This window comes from Lethenteron reissneri, chromosome 20 (genome assembly GCF_015708825.2).
Source record: "Lethenteron reissneri isolate LAM-NWPU_2019-01 chromosome 20, ASM1570882v1, whole genome shotgun sequence".
In the NCBI taxonomy this organism is placed as follows: domain Eukaryota; kingdom Metazoa; phylum Chordata; class Hyperoartia; order Petromyzontiformes; family Petromyzontidae; genus Lethenteron; species Lethenteron reissneri.
Window position 1 is genome coordinate 15,355,241 of NC_083798.1, and position 21,783 is coordinate 15,377,023.

The 21,783-nt window shown below is 45.7% G+C and overlaps 1 protein-coding gene across 4 annotated transcripts in view; it reads right to left on the bottom strand.

The window, feature by feature from the left end:
- Nucleotides 1–658: 658 nt before the first annotated feature.
- Nucleotides 659–21,783, bottom strand: part of LOC133344848 (cyclin-dependent kinase 14-like) — a 119,508-nt gene continuing 98,383 nt past the window's right edge. For 3 of the 4 annotated variants that reach the window (XM_061555100.1, XM_061555099.1, XM_061555097.1), the window contains exon 16: nucleotides 659–4,290. The gene's annotated coding sequence lies outside the window, so the exon portion shown is untranslated. The remainder of the gene's footprint in view (nucleotides 4,291–21,783) is intronic. The other variant, XM_061555098.1, reaches the window with a different exon arrangement.

A 21,783-nucleotide genomic window follows, 5' to 3' on the forward strand; every position in this document is an offset into this window, starting at 1 on the left:
AGACACACAGACCGCGGGGAAAGTTCTGGCACCTATTAAGGCTGGCACAGCATGTGACACGTGGGGGATGGTGGCCAGCACCGTGCCTGACAGCTTTGTCTATCCACTGTTGATGTTGAAACATCTCACCAGCTAATCATTAAATGCCAACTCGACATACAGAAAGTCCAGCACTGTGCTCATAATATCCTTACAACTCTTTTTCGCGTACATTTGTCAACGAGCTCACAAGGCCATGCCCACATAAGGCCAAGGCTCAGCTGAGCAGGTTGGGTGCTGAGGTCCCCAGTGCGTGGTGCAAGGGTTGTGTGTGCCCTACCGGGGTCAGTCACGTGCTGCGACCCTGTCAGCTGATCCCTCGGGCTAACGGACTCGCCCTGAGAATCAAGGTCGTCCGTAAGCTCAGCGCTGTTTTACGTCGGTCAGCTCGATAGGATATCTGATGAAGATTATCTTTGTAGTTGAATGTCAATTTTAAAGAAGAAAAAAATGCGGACCGCTGTGCCAGTTGTGTTTCCCCCCCCCCTCCCCCCCCATTGCAAGTTTGCATCAGTCAATACAGACTTGAGCGGCAGGCGAAATTATTGGCAGACGGGAGGGAAACAAAAAAACAAACATTCAATATCAGTGGCAATAACCGACAACCAAAAAGGACAAGTGGTTTAATTTGGGTTTATAATCAAACATAAACAAATCAGAATAATACAAAATTAAACTGTTACATAGGACACCAAAACATTACTGTGGCACGATCAGGGGCATATTTCATATAGTTCCCCAAAATTGACGTATTCGTTATAATTTTATATATATATACTATATATGTACAAAACAATAATATCTATATTCATCATGTTAACAAATTAAACAGTTTGCAGCAAGTGATAACACCTTAAAAACATTGCTTTCCACCTTTCACACTGCACGCAGCACATTGTGATTCTCACAGGTAAACAGCCACACATTACCAAATTTGTGCAGGCGGTGCAATGAGGTGAAAATAGATTTTTGAAACGAAATATCACGCGATCGTCGGAATGACTCCGTGTGTTACAATTAGAGCAAGCCATCACCTGAGCGGCTTTTTTTTTCTTCTTTGCTGTAAGGTGTTACTAATTACATTTTGCCAGTGTGACAACTTGTTCTGCGATGGTAATACAACTGCTGTGAAATTTGAAATTACAACCAATGTCACCCAGGAGATAAAACTCCTGCAAAACGCTGATGTTTTGAACTTTCGTCCCTGATGCCCACCTGCAGTGAATTTTTCACACGATCCAATTTTCTGTTTTGGCACACAAACCAGGTGTAAATTGATACGTGACTTTGGTAATGTACATATTGCACAGGCCTGCCATGTTTCAGACTGACGTAAGCTCGATTCAGGATAGGTCACATAGGCTAAAGTTCATATATCACAGCTGTCACGTGTTGTAATGTACGCGTAATGTCATGAACACGTCCCTGGCCATCGTTAATTCGAGTGAGCATACACTGTGCATATAAATTCACACATAGATTTTTTTAATGAAAAATGAAACTGGAATGATTCCAAAAGCCACAAATGCTCTTACAGCTATAAATAATACCCCAAATTTGCAACAGGCTCCACGTTGGCTTGCAATGTTATCGATCCATTGCCATGATTTTAAAGGTGGGGGGGGGGGGATTTTATCTCCGAAAATAGCACCCAGTCGAGTGCAATGTAGCGAGCGAGGAGAATAAACGTGGCAGTGGGATGAGAGGCTGGGATGGCGTAGAAAAAGATGGCAGTCTTTGGGCCAGGTGCGTTACACATCCCATCTGTGTCCATCCCAGTTTCATATCTCAGGCGCACTGGCCGGAACCAAACCAACTCTACCTTGTGATGATGACCTTCTTGAAACATAATTATTTAATGTGAACATAAATAGAGAGTGAGAGTAAGTACGTTATACAGAAAGAAAAAAAAACATTCAAATTTAAATGTAAAAAAAGAGATAATACTGTGTACATGGTTATCGAACCATCGATGTGGATGTGTGCATTTGTGTGTCAATAATAATTGTACAAACATATCGTACTGTAAATTTCAGTGTGCAATTTTAAATATGGCCTGTCATTTGGCCAAAATGGCTTTACTGTAATGTATGATGGCATAGGCCAGGTCATACAGGCAGGGCTTTCTATCTCTGAGATACAAAAAGCTGGGGCATTTCATGGGACATAATCTCCGAATACTTGAAAAGGGGAAAACTATAAAAAACATTGATGACCCTGGGAAAAGCATAACAGTTGACAACCATACATACAGGATGAAACATCCTCCTTCACACTCAAGATTCTCTACCAGTGCTGCTCTTTAACCAGGACATGGCCTCCCACATCGACCAATTAACACAAGGGTGGGTGCCCTTTCCTTACGCTGGGCTAAAAACTACTTTAGGTTACTTTTCGGTAGGCCACACATTAACACACCGTTGGGGTAACCAAATACTTATAATAATAATGCGAAGAGTAACACGCACGTCGACCGAGTACTGATGAAGCTACCGCATTGACAGAAGTGACAAGAGCATGGCGCTGAAATGAAAAATACAGCTTTTCCAGGTCAAAAACAACCACGGTTACGAATTAGTGCAGCCGAGATGTTTGCAGGGATGGATAAATACTTTGTTTTAAAGTCACAGGGCTCGTGTGGCCCCTGGGTCGTATTAAATGAAGTCATGGGCCGAAATGGCCCAAAGGCCCTGGGGATTCCCCACTCCTCAATTATACACTGGTCAACAAAAAAACATTTCTGGCCTGGACTTTTGCAGCTGTTTTAGACTAATTTCAGGGTGCTGATTCCAAATCTGATCTCAGATTTGCTCTATCACATCTAATTTTATTCTATCGGCATCCCCCATTTTCATTGATTTACCCGAAATTAACTGTCACTTATGATTGCAAGTTGTTGCGAGTCAGTGACTGCTTTAGTGTTAAAATATGGTGTTGTATTTTTAGGATAACATATGCTTATAATATCATTTTATGTAGATATCCACATTTATTATATATTTTTCTTCTGCAATTTTTATCGAAAATGCAATATTTGATATCTCAAAAACCTGATGTGATAGATGCCAGATTTGGAATCAGCACCCCAAAATGACCTTAAAACCGTTGGAATACCTTATGCCAGAAAAAAGTGTGTTGACCAGTGTTATCATTGTAGTGCGTAATCGCCATTCCGTTAATTTTTATTACCAATATTATAATGTGCATACAACGAAAGTAAACTGATAAAGGATGTTGGAGGGGAGGTGTGTGGAGCAGTGTCTGAGAGCTTATGCTTCTCGTGAAACAAATACTTGGGTTGCATTGAGTGCTGTCATGTTGCAAGCTTCCATCGTGCACATTTATTTACATTTTATTGAATCTGGTGGCTGAATATAGGGGAGTTGCAAATCAACTCCTACAGAACAAAATAACATTCTGGATTCCTGTTAAAAATCGCATGGCCTAATGAATGCTGCTTTGCCAAATATAGGTGCGTAGTACCGAATATGCAGACAATTATGTAGACATTTCTCAGTGTGCATCCATTCAGAGATACTCTCAAAAAAGTGATTACATTCCGATGAATGTTCAGATTGTGCCACGTGTTCTTGAACATGATGTTCGTTCGACATCTGTTCCATGACTGAAGAAGCTCACAGCACATGGAGCGAAATATCGGACATGGTACTGAACAACTCGAAAACACACCAGAGAGCTATCCAGCACGACAGCGAAAAGCCACGGAGTAATAACAAAAAATATTCTCGAGGGTAACGAAATGGGACAAAAGTTAAATCGAACATATTCATGTCGAGCATACATAAGTCTATTCTCTATGAGCACTGACGAGATACGTCAAACTTCTTTGTATTTTTTGAGTCAACAAAAATAGTGCGCGATTCTGTACATAAGCATCCATTTACAGAAACGTTTATGGAGCAGGCCGTGATGTTCTCACGCATGCGTCCGTTGATATTTTTGGTTGACATTTAGGTAAGGCAAAAATATCCCTTTCATAACAACTTTTTGTACCGAAAAGAACTAGATTCTTTTTTTTTTTTCACAAAAAATTTTGGTTGCCCAAATAACACATCTCTTGGAGCTCATTTTATTAAAATATATTGCGTTTCTTGAGAAGTGAGGTGCTTTCAGCTTCAATACTTGCACGGATGCAACGAGGGTCGTGGGAGGGCTGTTTCACCACCACGTGTTACTGAAGGGGAGCTTTTCACTTTACAGCCGGCACCATTTTTGCACAGCTCCTTGCTGCTGAAATGAAAACAAAAATGCAAACAATCCTCAAGTTGAGCACCATGGCAAGACAAGCTATTCCAGCATTTATACACGTGCAGTTCTTTATCACTCCACTGCTAGATGAGGGACACACCGTGCCAACAGTGCCGGATTAAGCTAGTGCAGGGCCTGTAGCATATGTTATAAAGGGGCCCTAAATAAATAAATAAAATACGTTAAATTTAAACACATACATTATTAACTTGCATCGTAAAGTAATTGTATTTCTTTTAGGCTATACAGCCAGATAATATGACAAATCGCTAACCTTAAACACCCAGTCACTTTAAAAAGTTGAAGGCAGTATAGTACTATAGTAATAGAGCAAGTGCAGAATCACTGAGCCAGAATTGATAGCTTGAAAGCATTTAATGTGGGGCCCTTGAATGTCTGGGGCTCGTAGCTACATGTGCAGCTACTTGTGCTAATAGGATAATTCGGCACTGCGTGCCAATGATGGAAGTTGTTTGATGAAACGTCACCAAGGCGATCGTCGGTGTGGGTTGGTGAAGGTGGGGATAATAATGCGGGAGCATAGAAGTGCAGTACAACTATGGACTTTGCTGCGCTGCCCACAATATCAGCAGCTTATGATAACCCATCCAAGCAATGTCCCGGCTCAGCTCTGCTTAGCTTGAGATTTAACAAGATTCATTGTGATGTGGTCATTGGCATTTTACTATTTTCATACACACATAAAAACCTATTATGGGGAGGGGTTGAAATATATTGTTCAAACACAAACCCAATATACAATTTTGCCCGGACAATTGCTCAACACGTTATCTCTTAAACAAATCACATCGAGGGTGTGTGGGGGGGGAGAGGACAATGTAAATGAGCACAGGGCGAAACACGAGCGTTCCACTCAAACAAAGCGTTTGCTTCCCCCGGTGTAGCCGAGCCAGAGTGAGGCATTTCTTGTACATTCCTGTCATAGCTCTCCAACTGACAGCCAACAGTGGCACCACAGTGTGCGCCTTCCCACCCCCCCCTGACACGGACGATGAAGATTCAGTGGAAGTTGAAGTTTCCTCTTCCTGGCGCCACAGAGGAATATTGCGATTGCTTGGCGTGGCTGCGTTTAACCCGGGCGGGGCGAAGTTCGCCCGCAAACGTGTGCACGACCTTACGAGACGCTCACAACATGCATGGAACCGAGACTTTGCGGCACCCGATTACGTGCGTCGCTGTAACAAGTCTCTCTCATTTGCACTGGGCTTTCCTCGTCTCAATCGAAGCCTCAAACTATTTCAAGCAAAAGTGGCTGACCGAGTGATGTGTACCCCGTGTCTGCTTTTCGACGTGGTTTTTATCACGATTCTTTAAAATCGTTAACGTTGTTTCTGCTGTTGTTTCTGATGACAAACACGAGACCTGAAATGATTATTTGCCCACCTCTCAATTAATGAAAATGTAATGATTCAGGGTTGCATTTTGGAGAAAAAAAAATTAGATTCTCGCACGCATGATTCTATGCCTGTATGTAATCACCTTAGACATTGCTTCATAACGAGCGAATCAATCAATAAATCGATGATTCATGACACCGTTACTTGATATTAACCCTCAAAACCAAACTCACAAATTTCGATTTAAAGCTTTCGTGACTGCAGGGATTCATCTTCTTGGTTCTTTCGGTCAAGTCACGTAGAAGGGAAATAATAAAATATTAAAACATAATAAAATACTCACAAACTTCCACACGTGGCATTGGTCGTGTAGGTTGTTTACCGATACGTCACCACATTGGTCAGTGCGCGTTCGGTTCAGAGATCACTGGCAGCCGATGTCGGCCATGGCCAGGAATCGAATGCCTTATCCACTGCGCCAACCGCTCCACCTCACAACCCCACGAAAAACATATATTTACTCATTCACTAAACAGCATTAATGCAAGCGTGTATATTTCCTTGCTTCGGAAGTGTGTTTAGAATCGGCAGGCACTTGGGCTCTACTTTAGTTGGAAACTGTTAACTCCTAGCGTGTGTTTTCTTTCTCAGTCGAGGGCCAATGGTTTGTTCTGGAGGCCACCGACGGCGTCACTTCGCACGCCGCCGCGAATGAAATTACCTCGGCAAGCCACTCTGCGCACAGTGCCACGGAGTTTGCGATGTAAAAAAAAAGGTTTAAAAAAAAACCGCAGGGAAATTGAGGTTATATTTCACAGTCACAGCGCATGTTGCTGTTGTCAATGTTGTTTTAACAAACGCATCTATCGTGCCGGTGCTGCAACTGCACCGGCAGTTCCTGGGCCAGAGAGGCCAACTCGTCAGAGGGGGCCGAAGTAACAGAGAGGGGGAAATGGACAGGCCCCCCCCCGCCCCATTTCATCCCTTGTGTCGAACTCTTCTGTCAAAGACAACTGAGTAATGATGGGGCTGGGATGGTAGTCTGCACTCACATCCATAATGGGCAACGTGTGTACAGGTACTTAATGGGTGGATTGGATAATTGGCAATTAAGCAAGGCTGGTGGAACTGGTTGGGACTATATAAAGACAGAGCAGGGTGCCGCGAAGGGGGCCTTCTGATGCTGGGGTTGCTGTGGCTGTACATTATGGTGGTTGAATTAAAGAACGTATAGTCTACGATCTCGAATTGCTGAAGTCCTTTCACATGCGCCAGGACTCGTGCCAACAATGCTAGGCCACTGTTGGGAATACATTTAGATTTTCTCATTACTGTATTGCTTTTTTTAGGCTTTCAGATGGCTTGTACAAGGCTTGCAGGTTGCTGACCTACACGTACAGATATTTTAATTATTATACTTTGTATGCGTGAGTTTTCTGTATGTGACATCAAGCAGTTTTCTCAGCTGAGGCTTTCCTTTCATTCCCTTCAAACCATCCATTGTGTAACCCCCAGAATCCTTCTTCACGTGATGGCAGAGCCCACCCTTGTGCATCTGCTGATAAATGCAAAAACAAAACGAACCAATTGCTCTGGTTTGCATCCTTTGCCTCCCTTTTTTGCCAAACTACAAGAGCGGCGAGAGATAATGCATTACTGCACTGCGTTTCACTCCCCGTTATCTCACCACAGATTCCCAATGGCCCTCCCAGGGCAACTGTGTGCACTCCCCCCACCCCACACACACACACAATGAACCCAATGGGTCACCCCTGGAGCCGTTATTTCCCAAAATGTTGTGCTAACCAAAAGTAAACAGCAAATATTTGCCCCAGTGCCCCTTTTCTGTCAATCAGCTCCCCTCCCCCATACCTCCCCCCACCTTAAATCACCTCATCAAACAGCGTAAACTCCTATCCATCAGAGGTCTATCCATCAGAGGTAATTACAGATCGTAACGCATTTTAACACTTTCTTTGCGCCGAGGCCGCTGGTTCTCCAAAGAGAACACGGTGGTGCCACGATAATTGTGTGTAAATGAGCATGCGTGGCTTAAAGCGGGCGAATTGTGTGTGTGATGCAGACGGGTAATTTTAAGTTGTCAGAAATTGTTGCATGAGCAGAGTCAAAGCTTAAACAGCTGCTTCCTTACAGTAAACCCCGGAGACAACCAGTGGTAAATACTTTGGGTACACCCCGCTGCTAAGCAGCTTGCGATATGTTAATGCTGGACAGTTCAAGCCTCAATGGCTTTTACAGCTCAAGCCCGCCACTGTTTAAAAGAGCTTTTGGAATCCCAGGCCTGGAGTCCTTTTGCGGAGTCCTACACGGTGGTGGTGGTGGTGGTGGCGGGGCGGGGGGGTTAGGGCTGTGCAGAGAAAAACCAAAGCACACCGCCCGCAAAGGGCAGTGGTGGGTTCCCTCCAGGAATGTGTAAATACTCAGCATGGGCGAGTAGGGGGTCTCATTGACAATGTAACATCGGTTGCAAAATACTTCAATGGAATGAAGGGGAGGAGAGGTTACGAAACCTCGCAGCAGTCGCGCCGCAATGAAATACTTTCACGGAGATTATTGTGGCATCACGGGACCTTGAGCAATAGTGGGGAAAAGGGGAGATCTGTATCCAAAAGTGAAGATGCATGCCTATTCTGATGGACAATGGTAGAAAATCCACATTTATATCGTAAGGACCAGTCTTTCTGTAAGACAAGCCTTGTTGGCTACCTACAAAATAAAGTTAACTTAAAAGTTGCTAATTTTACCGGCCTTTAAAGAATGATGGGCTGAGCCGATTCTGGCCAGGATTTGAGCTTGACGATGTTCTGCCAAACACCCCAGCCTTATACCAAGCTACTGTTAGAAGTGGGTAACAATAATGATAATTAAATTGTGACTGCCAGCTACCACGTGGATGCAAGCAATCATCTCCCAAGGCACTCAAAATGAACAAGGAGACTCTGTGAGTTCCAGTCTTATCCACAGCAACACATGCTCAAGTCAAAGAGAAATCGAGCGCGGTGGCGACGGTGGCGGTGGTGGTGGCGACATCAACCACAGTGCCTTGAGGAGGCACGGGGAGGCGCAGACAAAGGGCCATCTCAAGCTGTCGGCATGAGACAAGTGTCCTGCGATCCGTGGAGAAACGGGCAGCCTGCGGAGACACCAGCCTCTTCTCAAGGCGCGACGCAGTCGTAAATCTATGCACAGTCCCAGGCAGTCATATAATAGGGCAGCAGAAGAGTCCTTTTTGGGCCCTTTACATTGGAGTATGCGCGTGGAAAACATTTGTAAAATGAGGTGTAGAATACGGTTGTAATCATTCGTTGTGTCAGTATTCTAAGCGCCGAGTCCGTCACTTGTGGTGGATCATAAAGTGATCGGCGAGTGTTCCATTTTCATATTTCTTTCCCAACATAATTGTGAGCAATCCTCGTATTAACAAGAATTAAATCCTATGGACAGCACTGGCCTTCCTGCTCCTCACATTCGTCTGGAAAAGTTGACATGTGCCATTAGAATCTGCCTACAAAATTCCGCCAACTGGAACCTAGCCTCTAGAGTGAAACACGGTAATTTACCTAAACATGCACATTCAGGACAAAACAGTGGAAAGTATTACTTTTGTCCAGTGCTTGGATAAACATCATCTACTCTTACTTTTATGAACTCATCAAATTTGCATAAAAAATGAAAAGCTCATTTTGAAGAACGCCCTTAACCGGCGTTAATACGGCCACATCTATTGACCTTGAGAGGCCCTCCGAAGGCACTTGCATACGGCTGCTGAAAATTTGCCGGCACTAAAAGGGGGAGGAAGAAAGCAGCCAGTGACGACTCGACAAAAAAACTAAAAAAAGAGGGAGAAAAGAAGTCTGTTTGAGATGATGAATAGCGGCGGGGGGGGGGGGCAGAACTCTTTAGCCCCCGTGCGCTACAGTGAAAAGCGGGAGCCTGGGTCTGGGGGAACACAGGCACAATGGTGGGAGGCGGGAGGGGGGTGGCGCATGCATATTCAGCGACACGGGAGCCCATAGCGAGCCGGGTGAGAGACAAAAGGCGGCCGTGGCAAATGCTGAAGAATGAGGGCCATGTTCATGCAGGGACCAGATCAGAAGCTCTGCGGGGTCTCGAACGCAAAACCATATGGGCACGCAAGGATGTGGGGTGCCTCACGCCAAGGCAGGGTATGGAAGGCAGCGGGACCTGGACATGCGCGGGGGGGGGCAGGGAGCAGAGACGGCTGAGCAGGAGGAGGAGGAGGAGGGTAGATTGACGTTTGTGGTTGCGGTGCAAAAAAAAAATGGAAAAAAGACAGAGAATGCGATGTCAGATCAAGAGAGTAGGGAGGAGCTATGGAAGATGGAATGCCGGGACAAAATAAAGCAAAGGATAACAGAAGGAATGAAAACTGAGAATAGGGAGAAACTAGCCACAAAAGACGTGGTTTAAGAAGAAGTGAGCGCTTAGGCAACAGTGCTGCACCATAATATTTATGGTTCAGTAAATCCAACTATTTAATTAACATGATGCACACTGACTTCATAGGGGGCAAGGACACAGGTTATGCGTCACATTCAGCCCATTATGCAGCGGTGCTCTCTCTAAATGTGGCATCGAGAGCTCCCCCGAGAAATGAACAACAGACTGATGCTTACATCACCTTAACTCACAACCTGCTCAATGTCTCTACAACACACGCTAAGTATTTTTCAGCCCTTTGCCAATACACTGCTGAACGAAGTGTGTTGTTTGACCGTAGTTCGCCATGCAGGTCAGCGTGGGTTGGTGAAGGAGGTGGCCAGGACCGGCTCAGATATCACTCACCGCTGATGTTAGTCACGTATTTAAATCAACTGAGTCCACAGCAAAGTGCTCTTAACCACTGTGCCACTGCTTCCCCACGTGAAGTATAATTGTATATAAAACTGGACAGTTGTAGACATCCAATGAGAATGTTCAAATGGTGGCTCTTAATGCACACAATCCTCTATTGCTTGCATGTCAATTAGAGCCACTGCCCAAACGTTGTACAATTATTTTGAGACATGCAAGAGTCACGGAAACATTTTTCGAGAATGTGGCATAACCTGAAATGATCTCGTGACTTTTAAGGCTCGCATTGTTACCACAAGGTCATTTCCACACAATAAAAATTCCTTTCTTAAACAGACACCGCTGTCATGGTATCGACACAGCTGATGCCACCAAAGGCTTAGTTTTGCCAAATTATTCATCATCAAAGCTGGACTCGTTGGCCATAAAGAGGCCCCCTCAAGCCAGGGACAATTGGCCAGCAAGACTGTGCAGCACGGCCGATCACAGCAGGCATAAATCCCTCTGATTTATACATCACGCACGGACACATTCACGTGCAATTCGCGCACACACACTAACTAAGATCCCCCATATAGCCTTAACAGACTGTAGGGGCAAGTGCCGTTAGCGAGCACCTATGAAGGCCGCCACGGTACACGAGGGGGTGGGTGACCAGCACCACGCCCGACCGCCTTTGTCTCCCTAGTGGTGATGTTTACACACCGCACCAGGTACTCATTTGAGGCTGAGTCGACCTAGGGGAGGCCCAGGACCGGTTCAGATAATCGTCACTGGTGTTGGCCGTGAGCGGGAATCGAACCCGTGTCGCCGGGTTCATAGAGCAGCGCGCTAACCGCTACACCACCGCTCCCCACACACACTAACGCACGCAAACACACACGCGCACGTACACGCATGCACGCACGAGCCTTTTCGACAAACTCATCCTCGAACCATGTGTTGGTTACATCAAACAAACGCTCGCCGGCCACATCGGCTCTTGATCGTGTGCCGGCTGCAAGAAAACACACACGCTAGCTGGCCCGGATAAGGAGAGAGGAAAATCAGTTGCTGCCACTGATCGAGGTTGTCGCCCGTGTCTTAAAATAGCACGTGCTCGAGTGCCAGAATAACGCTCGTACTGAACAGTTCACTCGGGAAAGAAATGACGTTCGTCCCGAAACGGACACTTTGGAGGCGATTTCTCATTGAACAAGCTATAGCAGAAAATAAAATATGCCCAAAACGGGCCTATGTATTGACATGTCAAGCATCACAAAGCAGAGGATAAAGTCTGGCAAACAGCCCAGCAGTCACTATAGGAACAAGATAGAATCTGAGGCGTGTTCCTACATGACCGTGTTTTGTCATTTGTTGGCAGGCGTCGGCCCAGATGTTGAACATCTAATGCATTCCCCTCTCTGCCTGGTTTCTTTTAGTCACAGTTCTATGTACTCAGATCCCATGGGTATTAGAAATACCACAATAAAAAAGGCCATCCTTACGTCTCCGAATTTGCACTCATAACAGATGCAACATGTACTTCATACATTACGAGGGATTCAAACAGAAACCCGCAGAAGTGTATGTTTTTTGTTGTTAACAATGTTTGTGCTTGCCTTACAAAAATAAAATCAAAGCACAAATATTGTGTTGGCTGGTTGCTTGAATTTAACGCCGATTGCAAGGCATTTATTCATTTTTTCTTCAACCAAATCACCTTAAATGTGCTTGATGAGCCTGATTAGAGTTGGATGGGTGACCAATAAGGCTGCCAGTTGTTATAGGCATGGGGCTTGCCAGATGGCCAGGAGATGGCAGGGTTGAGTGCCGTACGTGGAGTGCATGTTCTCTGTGTACTTCAGTATCCTTCCACGTGAAGCCAAAAACTCCTCAACATAATTGGCCAAAAGTCCCAATTTAGCAGGAGCCTCCTGAAAGAAAGAGTCTTTAGGCTCAGTAAGTAATTGCCATGAAATAAATTTTTGCACCTCGAAAAAGTTCATGCAAGAGAATTAATGGGGTTTCAGTGTGATTTGTAATTCACTTTTAAAGGTTCAGAGAGCATTGGTCACGAACAATACGGTAAATAGGTCATTATTACCATTGGAACCTCATTTGCCAGTAAAAAATATGATAATTGTTTTTTTACCCTTCTATCTGGCAACAAAACTGACACCTTTTTTACAAAAAGTCATGTTTGCATAGACCACAATACCTGCAGTCATAATGAAAACAAAAACATAACTCTGATAATGAATGCACTGTCCTTGAAGTTGATTGGTCCACACCCGAGACAGCTTTCCTTAGAGCCTAGTCTCACATGGGTTGGACCAGATGACGCCAAAAGGTGTCAGTTTTGTTGCCAGATAGAAGGGTAAAAAAACAATTATCAGGTCATTATTAATCAAATATGCTATCAGGTTTTGGCTTGCACCCATGGCCCTTCTGTGTGACCGCATCAGTCACATCATGTACGTGTGTTGAACTTCTTTCGCACCGTACATAGCCAACCGTGCTAATCGTCGGTGTGGACGTTCCATTAGGCTGGATAAGCACGCAGAGGGAAATTGCAGCAGTAATTGGCCTGGACACAGACACACAGTTCAAGATGCAACCATGTCAATGACGTAATTAACAGCTCACTCGACGCATGTGATCAGATCGGTGTTAATGAGACTAAACATCTGGAGGCTGCTTCTCCCTATATGCCTTCACCACATGACTCGAGCACCTGACAAAGTTTGTAATCTCCATCGCTTGTGCTTTTTGCAGTAATACATAATGAAGGAAGTCATCATTAAAACTGGTTCGCTTTCAAGATATTACAACAACGACAACAAGCATGACAGATATATAGCAGTCACATACAAATGTGTTCTTGATTGGATGGTCATCAGGAAAACAAAGACCTTCCTGAAAAAATCCAATTGCAGAAAATGCACACAGGAGGTATTTACTCCCTGTTAAATACAATAGTAAGCTTGTGTGCAGGACATAGATGGGGATTGTTTGTTGCATCTCAGAACCAATGAGAGATGGTGACAGCTTCCATCCAGCATTGTCAATAGATCACAACTGCTGATAACGATGACAGTAAAAAAAAGATACCCGTTATTATATTTAATGTTATTCATTGTATTCCCTGTATGTGCCTGTGACCAAATGCATCCGATATTATCAGATCCTGAAAGCTAAGCTGGTTTGTGCCTGGATAGTGCTCGAATGGATGGCCATCATGAATAATAGGTATTATAGGCTGTGGGGCTCCTTGGTAGTCAGTGGACCAAGTTTTGCCCAATCCTGACCAGCAGGCTCAAACACTTAATGAACAAGCTGAAAAAAACATAGGGCAGCACAGCAAATCAAATTATTGCACTGTAATTCTATGCTCCCACATCTATGCACCCCGCCTTCACCAACCTGCACACTGTTCAGCATGGCGGACATACGGCCAACTATCCCCGCATAACGCAAAACGGCTTGCGCAGACCCTGATCCAGCAGTGGCCTAACAAAAGGGCCTCTACATGTGCAGGTACATTCTTTGTATGAATTCACCGAAGCGGCAAGGTTATACCTTGAGAATTGACATTTAATCTGCCGAACGGGGATGATGGGGGGTGGGCAGGCGTGAGCGCTCCGTGCGGGGGAAGGCACACGTCCACGTTATCTGTAACTCTGTCACCGTTGGCCCCCCTGAACCCAAGATGACCTCACGGGATGCGCCAGACGTGAAGTGACACAAGCGTAATTGCAATGGGATTCTGCGAAGCGCAAGACGCGTCACTCGCGCAACCTTTGACAGGACAACAAACACATTCGTGGCAGCGGAGCAGAGGGACCGCAGATTGCTTGCCGACAAAAGAAGCGTGACATTCGTTATTCATTTCAAGTAATTATACCGCATTACAGCACACAATATCGCCCGGCATGCACCCGTTCTCGTCGGATCTCAAAAAATCTAAGCGGGGTTGAGTCTGGATTCGTGCTTTCAGATCATAATGGGAATATTGATTTGAATTGGAGGAATCCAATAAGCTATAAAGCTCCTTTTCACAGATGTCCAGGAATAATGGGGTGACGACTACCTTGCACAGCAGGCTGCTGTAGGAGGCAACAGCTAACGTGGTGGCAAGCAGAGGACAGCGCAGTAAAAAAAGTAATGTTTGTGCAGTACTTCTACGCTCGCACATCTTTGGTTCTCCGCATTCACCAACTTGTACAGAATACCGTGGTGAAGTATGGTAACAAAAAACCTTACGACCCGCATATCGTCAGGAGGCCCTCATTCAGCAGTGGATCGATCGTACATGCACATGTATTTCTGCATGATGGATATGAAGCAAGTGCCGTGCACCATATGATGTGTAGCCGAACAAGTTACACAAATCTAACGTGATTGTGCTGCTGCTCCAAATATTGTATTGTTGTCTTAAAACAATATTATGGAATTTTTTGTTTTACATCTTGACGACATAAAACGATTTGGCCAGCTGGAATTCTTCAGGAGCATCGTCGGTATGTTATTTTTCTGAAGCAGGCCAGCTGGATGAGAGGTCACATGTTAATTTATTTAATACTACCCAATGAAAGAAAACAAAAAAGATCTTACTACTTTTACTGAATACCAATGAACTGCGCTTGTAAATGTAAACGAGCAGTCCGGATAGTTTTTTCTTGCTCATGCCACTGCTTCAAGTGAGCTCTGCAGAGACCCTTCCAGAGGGTAATTTTGGCCTCCTCTTGCATGCTGTCCCTGATGTCTTGGTAGAGGATTAAGTACCCACACATTACCCCATTACAGGCGACCGGTTGATCAACTAACTGTGGCTGTATCCATTTGTGCTGTTGGAGGGACAAAGGGCACATTGTTTCAACTTCCATGCCAGGACATCGAATCGGCAACCTACAAAAGTCCACATCACACCGAGGCAGGATCCTGAGTGTATGGAAAGCGCGGAGAAAACGTACAAAGCCGTGCGGAGTTGTTTTCCTCTTTTAGAAACCACGAACGACTTTTTTTCTCCGTGGTGAAAGGTAGGACAAGCGCCACATACAAATGCAAGGGATGACGGCTTTTTTTTACGGTGATTGTGCGGAAAGATCTGCCCTAAATGGTAATCCACTGAAGGTCAGTGTTATCAGATGACCTAAACCAAACCTAGCTCACGGTTTTGGAATTTTCTGTTGTACACTGCCTGCATCTCCACACACACACACATCCGCATACACACACGCTATAACAACAACCACCATCCCCTACAGAAGGCTGGTTAGGTTTCCACTTTCATTGGGAAACTGTGCTTTATCACCATGAGTTAATCTCTTATCTTTAGAGATAACCATAGTTCATGTAACAACAAAGTCAAGATCCTCCATCCCCCACGCTCCAACCTTTACCAGACTGTTTTAGGGCAAGAGCTGTAAGCGAACGCCTATCAGGGCTGGCACGGCACGCAATAAGGTCGCCAACACAACACCTGGCCGCCTTTGTCTCCCCAGTACTGGTTTTATTTACACATGGCACCAGGTACTCGTTTAAGGCCAAGTTGGCCGTAGGGATGCCCAGCACGATTAAAAAAAAAGTTTACATAACCACAACTGATGTTGACTGTGGCCAGAAATCAAACTCGTGATGCAGTATGTCAACTCCACTGTACTACCGCTCATGCAACCACGAAAGGACAAAGATGTCCTCATTTTGCCTGAACATACCTTGACGGCATGTGTTGTTAGCGAGCACCTATGAAGGCAGGCACGGCACACGAGTGGGTTGGTGGCCAGCATCACTGCCCGGCCGCGTGTGTCTCCCTACTAGCGATGTTTACACACCGCACCAGGTTCTCATTTTAGGCTGAGTCGACCTAGGGGAGGCCCAGGGCCGGTTCAGCTAATCGTCACTGGTGTTGGCCGTGAGTGGGAATCGTACCCGGGTCGCCGGGTTTACAAGCACAGCGCGCTAACCGCTGCACTACCGCGTTCTCGAATGCAACTACACACACACACAACGTGTGCACACACACGTGTGTGTGTGTATGTACTAGGCGCAGAGTTGCGCACATAATAGGCAGACATGTGCAAGCACAAAAGCACGTGTACAGTCACAACATGTGCGCAAGCCGCGTTGACTCGTGCGGCACATCGCGCCGGTAACTACAAGTGCCCAGACACACTGCAGACTGACACCACGAGCCGCGGATGAAATATGTTCTGTCGGGCAGTATAATCGTGAGCGCGCACATGTGCGTGCCCTTGTTGTGCACAAGGACCGACACGCACATTTGCGAACATACCCTCCCTCGCACGTGTACGCACGAATACACGCACGCACACGTGTACGCGCGTGCTCACAGCTGTGTGTACGCACATGAAAACACACATTTGCGAACATACCCTCCCTCGCACGTGTACGCACGAATACACGCACGCACGCACACGTGTACGCACGTGCTCACAGCTGTGTGTACGCACATGAAAACACACATTTGGAGAGAAAAAAAAGAACGCGTAGCCTTTAACAGACTGTTGGAGTGAGTTCTGCCGTTTGCGAGAGCTTATTTACGCGGCCACTGCACAAGAGGGGGTGGTGTTGCCAGGATGGATACCCGCTGACTCCTCCTTCGTCTCACCCCACAGTTGATGTTTACACACTGCACAAGATGCTCATTTCAGGCTGAATGGACCTAGGGGGAGGGCCAGGATTAGTGCAGATAGCACTCACCAATGATGTTAGTTGTGGCTGGGAATCGAACACAGGTGGCCAGGTTAATTGGTGGCAGTGTGCTAACAGCTATGCCACCACTCTTAAGCTATGCGCATATAGACAAACACTAATTTGCATTTAGTCACACATGCATGCACGTGCAAACATATTCACAGAGGTGTGCTCCACGTGGGTACATGCATGTGCAAATATCAAAGACAAAGATCCCCTGTATAGCCTTTAACATAATTTTAGGGCAAGTGCTGTTAGCGAGAAGGCCAGCAAGGCACACGAAGCGGTGGGTGGCGAGCACAACGCCACCTTTGTCTCCCCAGAGTGGCGATGTTTACACATCGCACCAGGTACTCGTTTGAGGCTGAGTCAACCTAGGGGAGGCCCAGGACCGATTCAGATAATCGTCACTGGTGTTACCCGTGAGCGGAAATCGAACTCGGGTCGCCGTATTTGTAGCGCAGCGTGCTAACCACTGCACCACCGCTCCCTACTTATTTGAGGCTGAGTCAACCTAGGGGAGGCCCAGGACCGATTCAGATAATCGTCACTGGTGTTACCCGTGAGCGGAAATCGAACTCGGGTCGCCGTATTTGTAGCGCAGCGCGCTAACCACTGCACCACCGCTCCCTACTTACGCACGCACACACGCACTCGCTTGCGTGCAAGTCACACTCTCAATAGCGTCTCTCTCCACAGGAGGCTAACAGATGACTTGCCTGTTTCTTGCCGGCGTCCCCCGACACACAATTATGGGAGGATTAGTTCCACTCGAGGATTATTATTAATACCAAACGGTAGCCCGGCAGAGGCGCCTAGCGAGGCAACACGGAGCATGGAAGTTACCCTTCTCGTAGGGCAGCTCACTTGAAAAGCAATGCCCGCAACCAATGTCCATGCGAGAATAATCGCGCATATTTGAGTTGCAGTGCTGCTTTACATGTATAGTACTATATACTAGCGGCATGTTCGACAGCGTTCTGTTACAGAACTGTATTGTGCTATGTTCTTACGAGTCTGGCTTATTATTGAGGTGTAGACCACTTTCCTGGACATCTGTGAAAACGACCTTTAGAGCTCATTGGATTCCTCCAGTAGAAAAAAAAAAGTTTCTGATTCTGACTTTGAAAGTTCGTTTTTTATTTTTTAAACGAGCCGTTTCGCTGCTGAATCGTGGATTAGGGAAAGAGTAAGGACAATATAAGTTAGGTTCTAGCCCATGTAATTATATTACACAATTCCGATTGCACTAAATATATATATTTTTGTTTTCTTAGAGGATAGCATTTCAATTAAAAAACATTCAATAAAAATGCATGAAATGTGCAGAAAATGTAACACTGGCTGAAACACAATGCAAGACAGCTCTTTCGCTAAATATATCACCGATATCAATGTAAAAATCAGATGTCGTGATGCACACACATGCCAATAATGCACATGCAGTAAACGACGTTGTACAGATGCAGGTGTGATTGACTCGCCGGAGACATGAACGTGATTGAGCAGGATTGGGACACATAGCGAGACATGGTAAGTGATAAATAAAGGGGGCATCGATCAATCACTGCTTTTGCAGAGTGCAAACTCTGGGAAGACCAAGAGGCAGATAAGTCCAAGCATTTTCCGCATCACCTCATTGCTCGTTTATCCTTGCAGAGGGGGATGACTTGGGAGAGGAGTGGGGGGGGGCAAAGGGCGTGACCCTTAGACAAACGCATGCCCTCAAACTGCAAAGTGTCAGGTTCTGCCCAGGAATTACTGTACGCTGCCTTCTGTTGGATTCCAAGAGCCTTGCGGAGCCCCAAGGGGCGATGTAGCCCCCCCCCCCCCCCACACACAGACCAAGTGCTGCAAATCACACGACAGCCCCAGAGAATGAATGGCCCAGTCTCTGCTCTCTCCCTGCCACCACCCCCATGCCTCCTTCTCTTTCATGTAAAACTTGGAGTCTTCCATGGGACACATGTATGTTGAACTTTTTTTCGCATTGTACGTAGCCAACCATGCTAATTGGAGGTGGAGGGGAAGGAAAATAACCTAAACACAAAAAGCAGCCCGAAAGAAATGAGTTTTGAATCTACATTTAAAAGTGCATAGCTCCAGTGGCTTTCTAATATCGGAAGGTCGAGTTCCCGACAGCCGCAGAAGCGCATCTGAGAGCGCACATTGCAGTGACCGTCTTTGTTTGATGGTTATCCAAAAGCCGCTGCTGTGAGGATGAGCGGAGTTTGCATGATGGCTTTAAGCTTCTTCACGAGATCAACAAGGTATTGTGGTTAATTTGTGGCATGCAATTTGTGTGCAATGAGGGCTACCTTATAATGTATTCGCTGGAAGCCAATGCAGCTCAGCGAGCACTGGACGGACACGGTCGATACTTGCGGTACCCGTCACGGCACGGCCTGCAAAGCTGCCAGCTTGCTTCCTCCTTCATTCTGCCCAGGAGGTGCAGAATTGTCTTTGTGGTGCCACAGCAAGCGCTCGAGTACGCTTGCAATTACGATTCTTTTTTCTCTCTCGCGCGAGCTAACGGCTCCAAGTAAAAGGCACACGGGCGGTGGAGATAACACACTTGGGCGAGGGCACGGCAGCTTGCGTCGGGTGCAGACAAGGGGGCACGCGCTACCTCGAGAAAAAGGAACCGTGCTGGTAGTGGAGTATACGCTTCAGTAATGAGATAGGCAAAGTGCTTGGCAACAGGCAAAAAATAAGAAGGGGGGGGGGTGAAAAGTTTATTTACTAATTATTAAATTTACTACTTACTTTTCTCGTGCTATTCGTCGCGCACGGTTGCAGTTTAATTTGCGCGCGGTTGCAATACTACTTTGTTCAGTCGGTGTTAGCCGCTGAGGTTCGTGACGGGTTTCCTTTTTCATTCCTGTTGCTCCACGCCTCATGTACCGTTTCTGTTACGTTGCAATGCGCACTGATGCCTACTTTATTGAGGGCGATATTGGTACGTAAAATAAAGATTGATTGATGCAAAGGCATCAGGGGAGCTGGGGAATGATAGCGATCGTGGCAATTAGGAGTGTACAAGGTCGATTCTTCCATATCACCATACGTGCATTGAATTGGTGTGTTAAGAATCAATGTTTTAAACTATGTACATGTTGTACACCTGTGAACAATTCACAGAGAATGCACCCGATCCTGGCAGATCAAGGAAGCTAAGCAGGTTGAGCCTGGATAGCCTGCTTAGATGGGCAACCACCATGCATATAGTAAGCAGGTGGTGAAGGCTCTTGTAGGACCAAAATTGTCAGCAGAAGGCACTGCAGAACAATCAATTGTTGTACTGTATTATATGCTCCACTGTCAATGTTTACACGTGCTCAACGTCAAACCAGCACTGACCAGCATCGTGAGGTATGGTCAACAAACCCCACGACCCGTGGTCTGGGGAGGCCCTCAAACAGCATTTAATATTATTTGGGTCTTTCGGTAAAGCTACGTAGATAGAAAAATTATAAAATTAATATAATGATATTTTATTATGTTTCTATCTACATGGCTTTACCGAAAGACCCAAAGAATATGAATTCCTGCAGTCACGAAAGCTTCAAGTCAAGCATTTAATAGACAAAAAGGCAATGCAGATATACTTGTACACGTATGCTATGGATTCACAGTGATCCTTGCAGCCACTAGTGGCCGCTACATTTACCACAAAGTAAAAAAAGAATGCGTTCATATCGCCAGCGATAACATGGAAAATAACTCGGGATAACAATGTGTAAACAGAAGAGATTAGAACGGTTGGCTACGTACGATGCGGAAAAAAATGCCCATACCACAGACAGATCAAAGCGTAATGCTCGTGCTGCAGCTGCACACTGGCAGTATTTCCTGCGAGCCATATAACGTTCCATGTGGCAGCTCCGCTTAAGCTTTACAGCAGAGTAACGGGGGATACAAACAAGCAAGAGCCCACGCTCCATCCAACTCCAGTGTTGCATTGGCGACGTAATTGCCAACAAACATTTGTAAAGCAGGTGCTGACAACAAGCAAGTCTATCTGAAATGAAAAGATAAGCAAATTTGCACGAGAAAATATTTTTACTTGGAAAAATGCCTCCGTGAGTATGGTATGCATACTTTGCTAAAAGACGTAAATTATTTCATATCAATACCGAGTCGAACACGTGGTTAGCTAAAGATCGGCATGTGATACTTTCAGGAGGGACGCAAAGCAAGATGACTTGTAAATGTATGTCGATTCACATGATTGCAAGGATTTTCAAGCGGGTGAAGCGTTGGCGCAGTGGTTAGTACACTGCGCTGCGAACCTGGCGACCTGAATTCAACTCCCGACCACAGCTAACATCAGTGACGAGTGATGTCTGAACCCCCTAACCCCCCACCCCCCCTTCACCAACCCACACGAACCAGCATGGTCAAACAACCCACATGGCTGACTTGGTGTGATGAGGCCTTCGCCCAACAATGGATTCACCTAGAGCTGTATTATTATTATTTTGTAATTATTTTCAACATGAGCCACTAATATGCCTCAACAAGTCTAACATTTGCAAATAGAAGGTCACTTTTGAAACGTAAGCCTCTCGACTTATTGCAA